Source organism: Coenobita brevimanus, chromosome 102 (genome assembly GCF_032717465.1).
Source record: "Coenobita brevimanus isolate Jiangsu-jjx chromosome 102, ASM3271746v2, whole genome shotgun sequence".
NCBI lineage: Eukaryota > Metazoa > Arthropoda > Malacostraca > Decapoda > Coenobitidae > Coenobita > Coenobita brevimanus.
In genome coordinates this window covers 5559522-5576489 of record NC_137055.1, presented here as the reverse complement: position 1 = coordinate 5576489, position 16968 = coordinate 5559522, and positions in this window count along the sequence as shown.

The window sequence follows — 16968 nt, the reverse complement described above, 5'->3', positions numbered from 1 at the left end:
CATTGTCAAAATCAGCGAATATAGTACTGAATTCTAATGTCAGCTTTCTGCTAATGCTCAGAGTTTCGACTTTAGCTCAAGTTAAACTCTTGAATGTAGATGGTGTCTATTTTAGTTTGTTTTGATCCCACCATACGATCTGATTTAACGTGGGAAAGAACCTATCGTGCTGAAAGAGCAAGTAGAGACTATATCTAAGCCTATTCGATTTAAAAGTCTCTGCTAAGCGGAGTATAATCGTCAGAAATTAGAAAAAAAGAATCCCTGGCTTTATGGGTAAAGGTGAATAGAGTTTAGGACGTGGTAATGTAGTTATGTGCAGGAAGGTGGAGGCTACATAAACAGTGGACCGCAGCCTGACTCTACACTTTCCTTCCTTAGGGCACGCTAGACACTTGAACTAAATATGTTTACCGCTTGTACCTGTGCACCCCGCAACACATCTTGATACCTGGATGTAAAATTGATTGTTGTGTGTCATATTTTGGAGGAATATTGCACGGTAACAAAGACGGATTATCTTTAATGATTACATACCAAGAAATACGTCCAATAAAAATAAGAGGCACATGAGAGGCACACAGTTCATTGCTTCAGTTCAAGATCCATCCCAACCTTGTAATTTAGTGTCGCATTACCTTCGTAGACAAAGAAAAGAAAAAAAACGAACATCTGCCCAACACTACGCAGAGTATCTCACCAACATCCCCCTCCTTCACATAACACTACAATATTATTCATAAACACATACATAAAAACATAGCCACCACAGCCATCCAAAACCTATAGCCAAACAGCATCCATCAAGAACCACAGCCATACATCCCCCAGAAACTACCTCACTCAGAGAGACATGAGTACACCCAGCCAAACTGCGATGCGGCCGCCACCCTTCCCTTCAACAATACCAACACAGAGTACAACTCACACAGTCCACTCTGCCCATTGTGCAGTACAGGCCCCCACACCACAACACACTCACCACATGTACCACACTACAACAACACAATCTTCCAAAATTACCTCAACAAAAAGCTTCCAGGAGCGACCAGTCGAAGTCACCGGTTTCCTGCGGTCCACTGGGTATGCAACAAGATGAGCCAAGGGTTAAAGCAACATTCGTGTACTCAACAGGCATTAATCCTAAATGCTCTTCTTCTCTTCCTGCTACCATGAGCATGTGCTGTATATCCTTCTTTGAATTCTCCCACGCCGCCTTAGTGTCCCCTGCAAACGGGTAACGCAATGTGTGTGTGTGTGTGTGTGTGTGTGTGTGTGTGTGTGTGTGTGTGTGTGTGTGTGTGTGTGTGTGTGTGTGTGTGTGTGTGTGTGTGTGTGTGTGTGTGTGTGTGTGTGTGTGTGTGTGTGTGTGTGTGTATCAGGCAAGCACCATTTTTTTTTTTTACTTAACTTTAGGCTTACCCTAAAATAGTGAAGTAATCAGTGAAGGCTGCTGTATTTCTAAACCTCGCAATTTATAAAGTGTATCTTAAGCCGAATTAAATCACCAGGGATATGACAAGAATAATATGAAAATTCGTCACATGACTCAGTTGGTTAACGTGTAATAAGGGGCTGTCTGTTATCATTGCCGTTGTACAGCATATCGTCTCAGCTTGGTGCGTATAATGCCATACCCACTGTGTGTACATTAGTCGGTAGGCTGGTTATATGGAGTTATATGGAGAGACAGACAGACAAATGACTAAGTAAAGGAGTATTGTGGTGTTGTGGATATGACCAAAATGGTAAGATGAATACTTTGAGATGGTTTGGCCATGAAGAGAGGATGGTGAATGAAAGACTGACTAGCAGAGTTTATATGAGCGAGATAGAGGAGGAGGGAGACTGTAGAAGAGGTGAAGGAGGAGGGGAGAATAAGAATGCGATGGAAGGATGAAGTGGAGGGATATAATGAAGAAGGGGGTATAAGATGACGGGAGGACAGCTAAATGGCCGAGGGCAGAGCGACGTGAAGGTGATCTGTTTGTGGTCAGCCTTACTGGATGAGTGTGTGTGACGATAGATAGATAGATGGATAGATAGATAGATTGATAGATAGATAGACAGTTTTTCAAGAGATATGTTGGCTAGATATTTAACCCCTTCAGTCTAGTTGTGTATTTTTTGTTATTCTTCATTTCTTCAGACTTCTTCTACTCCTCCTTCTCTGCCTCCTACTCATCCTCCTTGTTCTTCTTGTTCTTATTTTCATTTTCTTCTTCTTCTTTTATATGGAGGGGTTAGATACCCCCTTCATTAATATGAGAGAGCTTTTCTACTTTGAATAGAATCGAATGGAATTAATAAGAAAATATTAATAAAAATGTCACTGGATCTAGAAAATTTAGCCTTTGACCGCTAGGATTTACCCCTCCTCCCCTCTCTCTCTCTAATTCGTACGACTTTGGGCACAGACTTGATACTCCGTTCCCTATGGTCCAGCCGTCCTACATATCAGATACTTCATATGTCACCAAATCGGATGGTGTCAGCCATAATATAATACATAAGTGATAACTCAAACTTAGGAAGGATTCGTGGAGAAAGGGTTTTAGATTTCTTACTACTAGAATTTAATTCACACTGACAAAATTGCAGAGTCTAAACCTGATTCTAATACATAAGTGTACAGCCACGAGGAAAAGTTTGCCAATAATCCTCTGCCTGCATTGTGTCCTGCTTTCCATATTTCTGTCTTCCTCAAACGACAGTATGCTTCCATCTCAGACTCATTTATTGTGTTCTTCATAATGCTTTTACATAAAAATAGTTCATAAAACACCTTCCACTGCTGCAGCCTGCAGGCGGGTGGCGGTGAACTTCTGCTCAAGGTGGGAACTGTAGCAACGAAAGGATTAGTAGTGAGACAATATGCATGTATGGATAAAAAAAATTTACGCTGTTTAGCTTCTGCCCAAGTACAGTTCGCAGTTATTGTGTTATTTATAGTTGCCTCTGACACCCTGATTCAGATTTAGATAAACAGGTTGAAGTAAAGGTGTTAGATACAGACTTAATTAATGCCTTCAGTATTCGGTGTTCTCTTTGTGTTAAGCAAATCTTCTAATGGAGAGAGGAATATAAAATACGTCCTCGGACTGAAGGGACTGCAAGGATTAAGAAATATCTGCATCACACAGCTCCGTATTTTCATCGAATAAGGAAGCTCCCTATCACCTCATCTTTACCGAATTATTTTTTAATACGAATGGGCTAATATCGTTTTGTACGTTATTTCTGGAGAGCGGGTGATATTAAAATGATTTAAGTAACAGAAGAGGACGGCAAGTGTAAAAAGCAAAACAAATCGCTTAGGAAGAGGTGTTAGGGAGTTGCCTTAACCGACGAGAATACGGACCATAAACTACACGGCAGTGGTAATATTTAGTACAATATTACCCCTATGCGGTGTAGGAGCATGAGGCCAGGCTGCCATAGTCCAGTATAATTAAGGGCAGAAGACCAGCCTACTTCCCCTAGTGGCATTACATGAAAGAAAAACCTCAATTCACTCTACAGGGACTGAACCTATGCAAGACGCACTCCGATTAGGGAGCTTTGATAACTAGACCACCAGGTAAACATGTCTGAATAATTCAGATCTCGTATTTCAGATCACCATTAGTAATATTGCACTGAGTATACCGATATTTTACTCAATAATCCTCACCTCGACCGCTCAGACAACAGCTTTAAACTTAGCCCAGACCAAGGCCAGTCGATGATCTGCTGGGCTTTAAAGATATGTAATCATCATTATCATCATCATCATCATCATCATCATCAGGGCATTTTTTTGATCGTCAGAACTGAAAAAAGTCATGATCATCATCATAACCATCAATCTAAATCAATATATCGTGTCCGGTTTTAGTGCATATCTAAATATTCACGGAGGTACAGCAGGAACAATGGCAAGAGACATTAGCTATTTCACAAAGATTATTATTTTTATTATTATTATTATTTTTTTTTTTTTATCGAACATTGGTACTCGTATTTTTAGCCTAAGCGTGACTTTTTGAGGTCAAAGGTTTGACGCAGCCTTTTTTCATCCTTTCATAACAAGAAATCTCCCTCTTCCCTCAATAAATAAATAAATAAATAAATAAATCCGCTGGAACTAAATTGGAAAAAAACTCAGGCAAGAAGCATTGGACTGAGTGGGTTAAAATTAGAGAGATTGCAATGACTGCAAATCTTTCTTGTTAACTCTGATGTACTACAATTCTCTCTCTCTCTCTCTCTCTCTCTCTCTCTCTCTCTGGTTCGAGCCATTGTTTTTCTTCTCAACCCTTTCTTCCAGTGATTTTATTTCATTCTTGTTGTTTCCAGATGGTTTAATTCAGCTTTGTGATGGACTTTTCGAAATGGTAAGGATAGATACAGCCTTATTGATCCCTCAGGTGCTAGACAGCCTTCCAAAACCGAACAATAATCGTTAGCTGAAAAAAAAAAAAAAAAAGCTTCAAAAATACGTCAAGGGATTGAAAAGTAGTCAAATGTAAAAACATTCTCGGGTTATGACAGCCACGCTACTCTCTCGTCCATTCCGTTACTTAAACGACGAGTGTGCGGTACAATCGCCATCAGAAGTCCTGTTGCCTCTCCTGTGTTTCTTTATACGGACTTCAACAGTGTGGTGAATCCACAGCAACCGATACTGATGACACTGACCTATAGCTAAATAAAATAATCAGTGTCAGTTTCCACGGATACACCACACTGATTTTTGAAGTCAGTGACGAGAGGAGCAGGAAAGGCGACAGGACTTTAGATGCTGATTGTACAGTAAAGGATAAAAAAAAAATAACATGCTATTTTACTTTAACTTGGCCAATATTTTCGTCCTTTTGCAGCTTACGAGTATATTACGCAGGTCAATAGAAGAAAAAGGCAAGTGCCACGACTCTACAACCTTGCCACAGCATATCATCGTAACTAGCATCCTATTCTGGTTATTATCTCTCGGTTTCTACACAGTATTCACGTTGAACAGACAGCAATTTTAAGCCAGGTTGGAGTAAAAAAGTTATAGTATTCCGTTGCGTCTGTTTCACACGTAGGGCATGTCCGTCACTTTCCTCCTTGGCGCATCATAAAAAGACAGAGAAAAGAAACAAGATAAAGAGGTGTACCAGACCTATGTCAGCATGTTTGTACCCAAATGCCCTTTGTTAGTTAGTGCAAACAAAATGCAAAACAAGGAGAAGAGAAAGAAGAAAGAGAAGATAAGGAAGAAGAGGAAGAAAAAGAAGAGGAAAAAAAGAAAATAAACAAGAACAAAAAGGAGGAGAAAAAGGGGAAGAAGAAGAACAGGCAGAAAAACAGAGCATGCGTTATAATAAAAAATCAGGCCATTATTTCCCACTGAGATTTACGGAGCCATAATTTTGCCGCAAATGATTTTTCCAATGAGCATTTTCTTCCACGTGAGGAGTTAATGACTGTGTAGGTGATATAAGCTGAGAGTCATCCATCTACCGCCACTATGAGCATCTCTCTCACCTGCGTCGTCTGCCACCCACTCCATTATCACCCACCCACCCTGTCATCACCTGCCCACCCCATTATCACCCCTTCCTATTATCATCCACCCATTACATTATCACCTCTTCCCATTATCATCCACACACCCCATTATCACCCCATCCCATGATCATCCACACACCCCATTATCACCCCATCCCATTAACATCCACCCACCACATTATCACCCCTTCCTGTTATCATCCACCCACCACATTATCACCCCTTCCTGTTATCATCCACCCACCACATTATCACCCATCAACACCACTATCATCCACCCACCACATTATCACCCATCAACACCACTATCATCCACCCACCACATTATCACCCCTTCCCATTATCATCCGCCCACTCCATTATCACCCACCCACCACATTATCATCACACACACCATTATCATCACTACACCATAATCATCGTCCACACCATTATCATCACTACACCATTATCATCATTCACACCATTATTCATCACTCACACCATTATCATCACCCACACCATTATCATCACACACACCATTATCATATTTCACACCATTATCATCACCCACACCATTATCATCCACCCACCCAACTGTCACCGACCCACCCCACCATCACCCATCCACCACATTATCACCCACCCATACCATTATAACCCAACCACCTCATTGTCATCCACCCACCCCATTTTCGCTCACCCACCCATTATCACCCACCCATCGCATTATTATACATCCACCCCATTACCACACACCCACACCATTATCACCCACCCACACCATTTTCACCGCCCCCCCCTTCACTCACCCACACCATTATCAAGCCCACATAATCGCACACCCACCCCGTTATTACCCGCTCACAACAGTATAACCCACGCACCTTATTATCATCCACCCACCCCATTATACCCCACCCTCCCCATTATCATCCACCCACCCCATTATACCCCACCCGCCCCATTATCATTCACCCACCCCATTATACCCCACCCGCCCCATTATCATCCACCCACCCCATTATACCCCACCCGCCCCATTATCATACACCCACCCCATTATACCCCACCCGCCCCATTATCATACACCCACCCCATTATACCCCACCCGCCCCATTATCATCCACCCACCCCATTATACCCCACCCACCCCATTATCATACACCCACCCCATTATACCCCACCCACCCCATTATCATACACCCACCCCATTATACCCCACCCGCCCCATCATCATACACCCATCCCATTATACCCCACCCGCCCAATCATCATACACCCACCCCATTATACCCCATTATCATACACCCACCCCATTATATCCCACCTAATCAGCGAAGTAAAAATATTTCTGTCCTTAGATTTAATGGACGAAGGATGTCCAATTTTCTGTTTTTTTTTTTTTTTTCTCTCTCTCCCTTTGTGTGTGTGTGTGTGTGTGTGTGTGTGTGTGTGTGTGTGTGTGTAAAAGTTAGTATATGGTGAGGACTGAATAGGCTGTGTAATTACTTGGAACTGCGGTTAAGTGGTGATATCGTGATTATGTTTGGGACTACGATGGCAAAATTTACCTGTATTATATGTCCGGTAATTATAATTATTATTACCTCCGCCAACGAAGTTGGAGGAGGTTACGTATTCGACTATGTTTGTCTGTTTGTCTGTCTGTCTAATATCTCAAAAAGTTCTCAATAAATTTCAATGAAATTACATGGAAGGGTGGGCCATGGGCCAAAGAAGTATTGATTAAATTTCGGGGCGCATCCGCATCCGGATCCTACCGTACAATATTTTCAGAAGTTCTCAATGAATTACTATAAATTTTTTTGAAAGAGTGGGCTATTGGTCAAGGAACAATTGATTAAATTTGGGGGTGGATCCGGATCCTAAGTATTCCACACAGTATCTTCACGGATCCGGATTAGGATCCGGAATCTTTATAATGGCAATGGCACTGGCGGAGGCATGCGCTCTCTGAGTGCTTTTTAGTTATTTTTATGTTTAAAGAAAGAAATCATTATACTATTAAGCTACGACGCAATGGTCCTGTTAGTATATTTTTTTCCAGATAATTAGATTTACGTTTATAAATCTATCATTTGGGACTGCAAAACAGTGGAGCAAAATTAAGATAATTCCGGTAACATTTCTCTATTACACACCACATATTTATCACCTGGTGTTGGAGTGGGACGCCTTCATGTGATGGCATCCATATAACCTAGCTGCTCCAGTGCCCGTATATATAAATGTCCCACAGCTCCCTCCCTATTCTCCAAAGGGTGGGTGGTTGACTGAAGGGGGACAGCTGCAGCTTGCAGTCCTGTGGGTTTACGTTCAGATGCTCCTGAGGCTAGACTCTCTACTGCTGTCCTCTGCCTCTTCGCTTCTTTTGTCCTCTTATTCATATCGTCAGTCGAGGCTCTACACCAGACAGTGACACAGGGGCTTATCTTGGCACCCAGGGAGGATGTTTGATGAGAAGGGATGGATTGAGATGGCTGAGGCGTGAGGAGAGGATGGAGGATGACAGTTGGGTGCGGACAGTGAGAAGTGTGAACGTTGATGGTATGGTTGCGGGAGACCTGGGACGGGGTCATAGAGTGTCACCTCAGGGATAAGTGACTGAACAGAGTGGCCGCCAGAGAACAAGCAGCGTGGAGCTGCCATTAAGTGACCAAGGCCAACGCATGAGAGCATGTTGAAGCCTTTATAAACGATACGATTAGAAAAACTGGGATGAGGAAAAATGAAAAATAATGCAGGAAATTAGAAATACAATGAACAGGTGATAAACATATCCTTCAAGGGTAACTGGAGAGGACTTCTCGTCTCTTCCTTTCGAGACTTATTTTTCTGCAGCTTGATAAATTAGATAATCAAAATTCACCATTTTTGCATGTTCATGAAAGTAACGCAATTTTTGTCACTCTTGTCTGAGTCATGACTGGGCAATTTAGCTTTTCTCCTCTTTGAAGGAAAAGACACTTAAGACCTAACATAATTCTTAACACAGTGAGAAACTTTACACAGATTCACAAAAATGTCATATCACAGTACCCTCAGAAATTGCGATGCTGCAGTTTCATTTATGTAGCTGCATTAAGAAAGTCATGCAGTCATATCACCACCACAATAGTAAGATCACCACATAGTAACAAAAAAACTCGGTCATACATATAGTACACCATGGCTAAAGAAGTAACGATGACCTGTATGACGAAGTTGATGACTATGTGCTCAAGTACAAAATTCGGTACATAATTTGGCTATCCTGTGTCATTTTACTGTTCACAAATTGTCACAACGCATTAAGGACCACCACTCATAAAAATGAATTTCCATAACAACCTGGCAGTACGTTACTATGTATTGTAACATCACCCAATACATTTATAAACATTTATTCATGATTATAATGTCACATTATCAAAAACTGCCGGACACCGCTATAAATATAATCAATTTATGCTTTATCATAATTACTCAACGAAACATCTGTCTTGTATGTGGTGAACAATTCTTGTATTGTCATTTGTAACTCAACAAACTGATGAGTAAGCCGTCAACAAAGGTTCGTATTTTGATGCATTTTAAATCAGTATTTAAGTTTCCATTTGTAAGTTTTGCACTGGGGATAAAACTAACAAGACAAAGGACACTTTTGATAGCAGAACTCACGTCTGCTATATTATGAGATTTTTTCTTAATTCTCCTTATAATATTTATGGGAAGAAGTAAGGACGAACTAAGGGGGCCCCACCCAACTTCAAATCTAGTCAATGTGAATATACAGCTGTTAAAAATTTCGTGTGCCTGCTTAAAAACAATGGTATGGTTGTCCCTTGGGACAGTCCCATCAGGTTACCCATCCTGCCTAAAACGTGGCCGGGGTGACCCACCACCAATAGGCAAAATTTTGTGTTCCTAGACTAAAAGCCATGACCGTCCATAAAGTTTTTGGCCAGGACACAGCTCCCCCTATCTTCCCGTTGGGGGGGGGGGATGGCCTTTGGGGTCTCACCCTGCCTGAAACGTGGCCCCAGTAAAGTCTTAAACCATTGTGCCAAACTTTGTGTTCTATGGTAAAAAAAAAAAAAAAAAAAAAAAAAAAGCATTTTCCCTCCTTGGGCTGAGGAAGGGGTCCCTCCCTGCCTAAACAAGGCGAGGGTAAACATCTACCAATATGCAAAAATTCATTTTCCTAGGTTGAATACTATGGTGGAACAAAATGCTCTTGTGGCCCTCGAGGGTCCCGTTATGTTTTTAACCTGGTGCAAGTGAAATTCTACTAGACTGCAGAAGTTTGTGTTCTTAGGTTTAAAAAATAATAATAAGAAAAAAAAAGCATCTAACCGTTCTTGGTGGGACACACGGGGGCAAACTGCGCCAGTGGAGGGCAGTATTCAGGGATCCCACTTTGCCTGAAACATGGCCCGGAGGGATGTTTGTTACTGAACAAAGTATCGTTTTCCCCAACAACTCCCCTAAAGGCTGAGACCACATTCTTTGAAGAAAGTACAGTAACTCAGTGAGTGGGCGGGGGAGGGAGTTAGTGACAGATTGGGACAAACACTATTTCAGGTTGCCCTTGTGGATCTGACATAAATATGTATCCAAACTGTTGTAATAGCTTGAATATGTTCATTTTTCCTTACTTTTGCAAATTTTCTATAAGCCATGGAAACTAGTACAGATATTTGAACTTTCAGAGGCACCCCCTTAATGATCATAACCCGGGGTGGACTGCTCTGCTCACCCCTCTCGAGTTAGTACGGCTCTGATTTTTATGCTAATCTACAATATTTACTGTGAACATGCATCCACATAATGGTCAAGTATCATCAATATCATCATCTCGCCTCTTTTTCCCATCTGCAGAAGGGGAGGAGGGGTAGATTCCAGAAAGCAAAGATGAGGAAAGAGTGTTACTGCGGAAACTAATCATCAGAATGCCCACTGAATTAGACTACGCACTCATTCATTCACCATAAAGTCCCCCGAAATCCTCCCTCCACTTGTAACTTCATAATTGCCTATCAGAGTCAGTCTGACGACTGACAAGTTAAGAAATGGATGCTAAACCTTTGCCATGCACTCCTCCCTGCAAAACTCATCCACCCAGCTTGATCCCTTGCCAGTTCGCAGCCTCGTCAACCTCCATATCTCTTTCTCACACAGTCATTTACCATATCTATCGACTGCCGTCTTCTTGACCTACCATGTTTCTTCCTATCTTCAAACTCACTTACAGTTACCCTTTTTCACCACCCTATTTCTCCCCATTCCCTCCATACGACATTTTATCATCTAAAACGCTCCTTTCAGCTGTATTATCCACGGACTTCCTTACTCCAGATACTTCATGAATCACATTGTTTCTTATCCTCTTCACTCTCCGCACTCTGAACTTGTTTTTCAGTAACTCCCTCTCCACCTCTCTACTCTTGATTTTTCGCTTTCAATCCGCGCCATAGTTGCACACCCATATGTTTATGTGGGTACATCATGCTCCTTCATGCAACCCTCTTGTAGCTACTTGAACCGTGCTACGATTATGTGTCTTGTACGTAACATCCTAATAAAGTAAGAATGTAACAGAAACAATGTTTTTAGGATTATCAATACATATACAGTATATAAATCTCGAAAGTCCTATTATTATATTTATGATGTATTAGTGCTGACTGGTCAAGTCAGAGGATAATTGTAACCTTGTTGGGCTCTTGCTGGAACGCTACATCAGCTCACATATGTATATATATTCTGTATACATAACACAAAATATTAAGTGGCCAATAATTGAAGTTAAAAGTGATTCTCGTTGAAAATATCTATTTATGGTGTAAAAATGATAGGTAACAGTGTTTAAGTAACTGATAAAACACACACACACACACACACACACACACACACACAGAATCTGGAGAAGTTGCACGAGTTTAAAAAATATATACAGGATATTGAATCATACTTTAATTTGCGTACAAATACGTTTGATATTATTCAGTATTTAACTGACGAACTGACACTATCATTAGAGTAATTATGAGAATGAAATTTAAATGTATTTGAATACGATCACGAAGACTTTGCAAGAATTATTAATATATTTACTTACTTGAAAATGTTTAATCGATAATAACTACTGTGGATTACAGATGACAGTTATCCCATGCTCAGTAGCTCTTCTTTTCAGTATCAGTATTGTTTCATACTGGGTGAATTGCGTATAGGTAATGCTTAAAAAATAACGCATGCTATCAAACCATTTGTTTTTTAATTATGCATAAAAAGTTTTGTTTCTGTGGATAATTAATTTGAATTTTAATGGGTGCATGATATAGTAAGAGATATAGTGTTCACAATAGTATGACCTATACCATTGAGTTTGTTTCTAATTCCAGTAGCCTTTCTGTTTTGTCGAAAATGAATAAAATTGTGTGGCGTTGGGTGAAATAAAATAAACAAAACTTATCCGAGCTGAAGGGGGCTAAAAAAAAAAATGCAGCAACTTACTTGTAACTCTTGTTTGGTTTTGTGAAGTTTTTGGTGGCTGTAGGAGTTAATATAATAGTGTAGTCTATATGGCTGATTGTCCTTGCAATATACGTTCCAAAACGTTTAACAAAATGCCCTGCATTAACGTGATACTCTTGGCCAAAACTGGAAAATCCGATTGGCGGGATCTGACTATGGAGGTTAATTAAGCAAGGGGAGTACGGGAAGTGGTTGCTGATCAGGCTATAATTACTTGGTGGTATTATTGAGGGAGCCAGATTTAGTGCCGGCAAACCACTGTTCTATTGGTGGTATTGTTGTGGTATTAGTGGTGGCAAACCACTGTTCTATTGGTGGTATTGTTGTGGTATTAGTGGTGGCAAACCACTGTTCTATTGGTGGTACTGTTGTGGTATTAGTGGTGACAAACCACTGTTCTATTGGTGGTATTGTTGTGGTATTAGTGGTGGCAAACCACTGTTCTATTGGTGGTATTGTTGTGGTATTAGTGGTGGCAAACCACTGTTCTATTGGTGGTATTGTTGTGGTATTAGTGGTGGCAAACCACTGTTCTATTGGTGGTATTGTTGTGGTATTAGTGGTGGCAAACCACTGTTCTATTGGTGGTATTAGTGGTATTAGTGGTGGCAAATCACACTATTGTGCTTGTGTTTGTAGTAGTAGCGGGTAATAGGGGCGGGATATCACACTGTTGTACTGGTGGTATTGCATTGGTATTGATGGCGGCAACCACACCGTTGTACTGGTGGTTTTGTTGCTTATTAGTGGCGGCATACCATAATGTTGTACTGGTGGTATTACTGTGGTATTTGAGGCGGCATACCACACTGTTGTACTTGTGGTATTATTATAGTAGCGGGTATCGGTGGAGGCAAATCACACTTGTACTAGTGGTGTTATTATGGTAATAGTGACAGCGAACCACACTTATACTAGTGGTATTATTATGGTATGACTGACGGCAAACCGCACTGTTGTGCTGGTGGTATTATTGTGGTAGCGGGTTTTAGTGACCACAAACCACACTGTTGTACTGGTGGTATTTTCGTGGTATTAGTGACGGCACACTGCACTGTTGTACTGGTGTTGTTGTTGTGGTATTAGTGACTGTACACCACAGGGATGTACTGGCGGCACTGTTGTGATATTAGTGACGGTAACCACACTCCTGTATTGGTGGTGATGCAGTGGTATTAGTGGCGGTATGCCACACTGTTGAACTGGAGTATTGGAATGGTATTAGCGGCAACATTCCATACTCTTGAATCGCCCAAAGATGTGATGACTCGCTTTCTTTAAAACAACTGAGCAAAGCCAATGTAGTCTGATTATACGGGACTTTGAACAGACTTGGTGGAAGGGATGTAAAAATAAAAACCTTCAGTTCTGAATACAGTAAAGTCAAGGTCACATCAAATGTGCAGTGATGAAACCTGTAACTGAAGAAGTTTTAATCTGACCTGGATCAACTAGGGATGAAGAAATATAGAGAACAGTAGGTCAAAGGTCAAGGTCACAAGGCAAGGTTGATCCACAGTTTAAACTTATTTGAACCAATATTCTTGGAAGGCATGATGGTCAGACAAGAATGAAGTAATTAGATTTCGAAAGCATTTGGTAGAAAGTCAATGTCACAGGGCAAAGTTCTATGTTCGGCGTGTGGACCAACTACAGGAGAGGATATTGCAGTCTGAGTGCCGCATCTATAACTACTGCATTCCATTGGTGTGTGTGTGTGTGTGTGTGTGTGTGTGTGTGTGTGTGTGAACTACATCTGCATTGCATTTTATGTATATACATTTGCGAGATTATTTAGTAAAGTTCCAGTCAAAGAATATACCTCACAAACGAAACTGAGTGCTTAATCAGTAAACAAGTAGCACTGCAATCTCCTAAAAGTCCATTAATTTCTGCCACGCTTTGTTTATGCTAATTAAGCAATGATAGTGTCCTTGGCATCATATTACAGTGTTCCATTAAGTGGTCAGTTGTACACTGGATAGAATATACAAGAATAATTAAGTCGTCTCAGAGAGCCTCGGAAGGGCTCAATACCTGCCCAGGGCCCCAACCAAATGGGCAGATTCTCATGGCCATGTGGAATGTGAGAGGTGTGAATGTGTTCAAGAGTGCAAGATATGCTGTGATGGCATTGTGTGAACCGAATATGAAAGGGTGTGACGTGGAGGAGTGGGAGGGTGTGAAGTGTGTAAGATCGGGAATGAATGGGCGAGGAAGATCCAAGGAAGGAGTCGCTTTGTTGATGAATGAGGTGTGGCAGTGTGGAATGAAAGACTACAAATGTGTCAGCTCGAGGTGTTTGTATGTCAAGTTCAAGTTTGAGAAAGTGAAAGTGGCAGTGATTGTAGCATATGTACCGTGTGAGGGCAGGAGTGAGAGAGAGAAAGACAGATTTTGGGATGAGCTGGATGAAGTAGTGGGAGAAATGCCCAGGAGCTACAAGGTGATCATAATGGGAGATATGAATGGAAGAGTAGGCTCTGGTCCTGAAGATGACATAATGGGTTGTTATGGAGTACCAGGAGAAAATTATAATGGGAAGCGACTAAAGGATATGTGTCAGAAAAGGAGGTTGTGCATTTATAACTCGTATTTAAAACACAAAGATGCACATAAATATACATGGTATAGAGGAAACAGTGATCGTGTTGAAAGAAGCCTAATTGATTACTTGCTTGTAGAGAAGTCGATGATGGGAATGGCTACTGATACGAGGGCCGTGAGAGGACGATGTGGAGGTCTGTCAGATCATTTGATTGTGGCATACAAGATCAAGCTGAGAGGAGTGAGGTGGATCAGGAGAGAGAGGAGCAGTCACGGAGAAAGACTGAAAGTTGAGAAGCTGAGGATCAAAGGAATCGCAGATGATTACAGGACAAAAGTAGAGGACGAGTTAAATCAGTGAACTGGAATGAAATGGATCTGGAAAGCCTGTGGAATGCATATAGGGATTGCTTAGTTAGGAGTGCTAAAGTGGTGAGTGGAGTGGCAAGAGTAACAACAAAGAAGAAAAGTACGGCATGGTGGGATGAGGAAGTTAAGAGAACGGTAGAGGAAAAAAGGAAGAAGAGGCTAAATTGGTTACAGGACAGGGGTTCAGTTGAAATAAGAACTGAAAATGTTGAGAGCAAGAAGCACGTAAGGAAATTAGTGAAGAGGAAAAAGAAGGAGGTAAATGATGATCTAGGAAGAAAAATGAATGCGAACTACTCTGAAAATATGAAGTTAGTCTGGAAAGAGGTGCGGAAATGTAGAAGTTAAAGAGGAAAGAAATGTAATGGTGTGAAGGATGTAGGTGGTAGATTATTAACCCATAGAGATGAAGCAAGGACCAGATGGAAAGAATATTTTGAAAGCCTGATGAATGGGAATAGAGAGAGCAGAGCGGCTGTAAACATGATTGGTTGGGAGGGGGGGTGCAGAGAAGGAATGCAGTGCCAGGAGACGTGACACTCCCACAGGTGAAGAGTGTTGTGCAGCAGCTGAAAAATGGGAAAGTAGCTGGGATAGATGAGGTGTATACAGAGATGCTTAAGTGTAGTGGAGAGAGTTTTTTTTTTTTTATGTGAGGAAAAAGGAACCAAAGGCAATGAGCCCGCAATACTGTTCCCTCCAAGAGAAAAACAAAATACAAGAGAGAGCCAAATTCAAGATCCATTCATTTGAAGATGCCTGGACACACTGCGTTTGAAAGACTGGAGATCATAGGAAGCAGGAAATACAGACAGAGGGAGACAGTTCCAGAGTTGACCTGTTGCATAAATGAAGGACTGGGAGTAACGGTTGACTCTTGCATTAGAGAGTTGGACAGAAAAGGGGTGAGAGTTTGCTGCTAGACGGGTGCTACGCGCTTGTCGTAGAAGTGGAGGAATGCATGCAGACAGTTCAGAGGAACAGTGACCATTGAAGTAGCAATAGAAAAGAGATAAAGATGCAACACTGCGGCGAAGAGACAGAGGTTGAAGGGAGTCAGTAAGAGGGGGAGAGTTAATGAGATGAAAAGCCTTTGACTCCACCCTATTGAGAAGAGCTGTATGTGGGGAGCCTCCCCATACATGAGAGTTGTACTCCACACAGGGGTGGATAAAACCCCTGTATAGAGTCAACAATTGTTCAGGGGTAAAGAAGGAACGGAGTCGGCTTGGCACACCCAATCGCTTGAAAGCAGATTTTACAAGAGACGTGATATGATCTTTCCAAGACAAGTCCCGAGTAAATGAAACTCCAAGCATGTTCAGCGATGATGCAGGATTAAGTTGAGTATTATTAAACATAAGTGGGTATACCTGTGGAAGATTTTGTTGGGTTGATAGGTGCAAAAACTGAGTCTTTGATGGATTAAAAACAACCAGATTATTTTTACCCCAGTCTGAGATACGAGCCAAGTCAGACATTAGGTGTGCCATAGCCTCATCCCTTGCCTGTTGAAGTAACTGCTGAGATGGACGTTGTGGAAATCGAATGGAAAGGTAAAGGATGGAGTCATCAGCGTATGAGTCGATAGGGTTGGATGTACAGCTTTGAAGGTCATTGATGAATAAAAGGAAGAGAGTTGGTGATAGGACAGAGCCCTGAGGAACACCACTGTTAATAGATCTAGGAGAAGAACGATACCCGTCTACAACAGCGGCTATAGAACAACCAGAAAGGAAACTAGAGATGAAGGCACAGATAGAAGGATAGAAACCGTAAGAGGGCAGTTTGGAAATTAAAGATTTTTCGAGACTCGATCGAAAGCCTTTGTGATGTCAAGTGCAATGGCAAAGCTTTCGCCAAAGTCCCGAAAGGAGGATGACCAGGAGTCTGAACGGTAGGTGAGAAGATCGCCTGTGGAGCGTCCCTGACGGAACCCATACTGACGATCAGAAAGAAGGTTGTGATAGGAAAGATGCTTTAAAATTTTTCTAT